Raw genomic sequence first — 3,637 nt, forward strand, 5'->3', positions numbered from 1 at the left:
GTCATGTATCAGTGTGTGACTGTTAGATGCGCTCCATAGTGATAAACCAGACGCTGTTTCCCAAACGGAATCTGTACACACGATTTGAAATGGAACAAAAGTCTGTGTTTTGGGTGCGTGTTTGAATAGACATCTACACATAATTATAATAATAACATCTAAAGATGTCGGTCTTGGTGGGGTTTTTTCTCCTAAATGAGCATAACATTTAGGAAAGCAATCAAATGCTTTCATTATAACGTTAGATGTGTGCAGTTTTAAAGTGATGGGGGTTATGGTGGCATATCCCTTATTTTCACATCCCAATGTTAATTCTGAGATTGCCTTTTTTTAATGCGAAATAAAAATAAGCCAAAATAAGTCATTTAAAGCAGTGTAATTATGCTGTCTAGATAGGCGGCTCAATGCACATTTCAACAGAGCTTCAGTGTGGTGTTACGCAAGCATCACCTGGCAGAAACGTGAAGGTTAATTCTCATGGCATCTCACGTCTGAACTTGATTTATTGAACTTGGATCTCTTTAGCTGTATCTGTATTAATTCTGGACACATTCCACTGAACACATACAGACTGACACACGAGTGCGAGACGGAGATCTGTGTTTGTGTATGTCTGTCTTACAGTATGTTAATCTTTACATAAACTCTCCTCTTAGGACGTGTCTGAACAGCCCACATTACTGACAGCAGCGTCAGAGCTGTTTCGCGCCTCTCGGGAACGCAACGTTTATTTATTTTGGCGTCCATATTAACAGTGATTTACGCTGTGCAGTGCAGTGGTGTGAAGCAGAAATGCAGGACACTGAACACTTTAGGAGAATGTTAATGCGACATCAGTGTGCTCAAATCAGTGTATACTTTGTGCAGAGATAATTATGGTGCTGTTGTAAAAAAAGTGTGCTTAAAAAACACATTTTCAGCCCTCTAAAACACTGTTGTGTAATTAAAAATACAAAAATGTATTGATAAACCTTTATAATTCATTTCAATTTAATCAAGGATTCCAAAAGGCGACTATCGGTGATATAAATCTAAGTAAATCAAGATCATTTGTACAGCAGATTATTGGTTAAGTAGTAACATTAAAATGTTTAGTATATGAAAATCTATGCACAAAACTAGTGGGGAAAATACATTTTGAACACGTCACCATTTTCCTCAGAAAACGTATTTCTAAAGGGGCCGTTGACTTGAAATCTCCACCAGAAGATAACCAAAGATAACATTATTAATTAGTTTGCAAATGAAGTTATGTGTAATAAAATGAAATGACGCAGGAAAAAAGTATTGAACACATGAAGAAAGGAAGGTGTAGTTCGGCAGTGAAAGCCCAGACAGCAGCTGAAATCTCTCAGTAGTTCTTCAGCAACCCTCTGCCCTTCTTCTGTGTAAATGAATATCAGCTGCTTCAGTCCAGCATCTACATTAGCAGGAGGATGAAGATGAAACCAGGATGGACATTTCAGCAAGACAATGATCCAAAACACAGCCAAGGAAACACTCAAATGCTTTCAGAGAAAGAAAATCAAGCTGTAGAATGGCCCAGCCAATCACCTGACTCAAACCCAATAAAAAATACAAATTAAATACAAATTAAATTTACTGAAAGCTTATTATCATCAATATTTTACTCAATGAAGTAGTTTTTATATTTTTATATACAGTTTTATTGCATTGGAACACATTTTATTAGCAACATTTGTAATTTAAAAACTGTTACTTATTTCCTATTGCTTATTTTGTAAAACATTTGTTTAATAAGAAAACAAATCAAGTAGAAACTATAATTTATGTTTAATTATGTATTATTATGTATTGAATTATTTAATCTTATACTTGTGTGATGGGTTTATATGATTGCGGTCACTCTAGAGTTTGAGCATGCAAATTCTGTCGTACAGCGCTGTGAAAAGGGGCGGGATTAAACGAGATGACATTGAAAAAAGCAAGCGATTGGTCTATATTTTAATTTCTGTACAGAAAGGTCATGCTTTGATCTTGGATTCATAACTGCCAACACTCTCGTTTTTCCCGGGAATCTCCCGTACTTCAGACCCATCTCCCACCACCCTCCTACTTTGTTGTTTCTCCCAGAAAACTCCTGTAATTTCAACCTCCCCACCCCCCGGTCCTCAGCTTTTTGGTACAGTTTGTAACACCCTCAGGTTGCCAACTTAGCATCCGATCACCGGCAGCGGCCACCTGCAAAACGGTGCATAGTACAGTTACTAACCCAGTAACTGCGTAACTTGTCGCATGAGCTTAGATTTCCAGTCTGCTGCATGCATATGATTGGAAGTCTATGGGGCAAAAAGTGCAGTGTGATTGTGGCTTTACACTTATACAGATCATGTCATACCATGTTTTTTTGGCACTTTTTGAAGTATCTTCCTCTTTATAAAAATACTATGGTGTTTATACTCTTTATGTACCCTAGTAATATTCCCTGACACCATCAATGCCTAAATCTATCTACTGCAGGGATACTCAACCAGTGGGCTTAAGGAGATAGCTTAAAATGAACTCTCAATATTATGCTATAATTTTTGGATTTCATTAATAATGTGCTATATTAAAATGATCAAAGTAACTCACTTTCTCCTGTTCTCTGATTGATTACTTCAAACTCCTGATCTCATCTGCACCTAGTACATGCAAGCCTCTTCATTCACAAAGTATGCGGGAAGTGAAAGTGAAACTCTCTCTTTGTGTATTTTTGTGTGAACTATTTAATATATCCGCATAGTTGTCCAAAATAATGTGTTGTTAGTGTTTTATAATGTGCCCATATAGGAGGATCTAGCGAGGCTCAATGGTGTTTCTGTCATAAAATGTAAAATAAACTTGCATATGAGCTGGAGACGCGCTCTGGCTCTGTTCCTGTCAGCGATCTCCCATTTAATATCCAGCTGCAAACTCAACCGTCATCAGATCAACACATTTCAACAGATTTAGGGTGTTTTTACTGTATTTTACATTTGTCTGTATATTTGTGAATAGTAGATATTTAACAGTAGATATTCAGTCAGTCCAGTTTAAAGCAGAAGCTGGTCTTATATATATATATATATATATATATATATATATATATATATATATATATATATATATATATATATATATATATATATATACAGTTGAAGTCAGAATTATAAACCCCCCCCCCTTTGATTTTTTTCTTTTCTTTTTAAAAAATTTCCCAAATTATGTTTAACAGAGCAAGGAAACTTTCACAGTATGTCTGATAATATTTTTTCTTCTGGAGAAAGTCTTATTTGTTTTATTTCGGCTAGAACAAAATCAGTTTTGAATTTTTTATGTATGAGTAAGTGTTATTATGTTACTATGGTGTTAGGAGGCTGTTGTTAGTGTGTTGCAATGGGGTTGCTAGGGGGTTATGAGTTGCTGTAATATGTTAAAATGAGGTTGCTATGGTATTATGAGCTGTTGTTTAGTGTGTTACTTTGCAGTTGCTAAGGTGTTTTGAGGGGCTGTTGGTGTGTTACTGTGTGGTTGCTGGGGTGTTATGAACTGTTGTTTAGGTGCATTGCTGTTTGGTTGTTAGGGTGTTATGTGTGGCTGTTAGTAAGTTACTATGTGGTTACTGTGGTGTTAGGAGGCTGTTGTTAGTGTGTTG

Source organism: Danio aesculapii, chromosome 24, assembly GCF_903798145.1.
Source record: "Danio aesculapii chromosome 24, fDanAes4.1, whole genome shotgun sequence".
Lineage (NCBI taxonomy): Eukaryota > Metazoa > Chordata > Actinopteri > Cypriniformes > Danionidae > Danio > Danio aesculapii.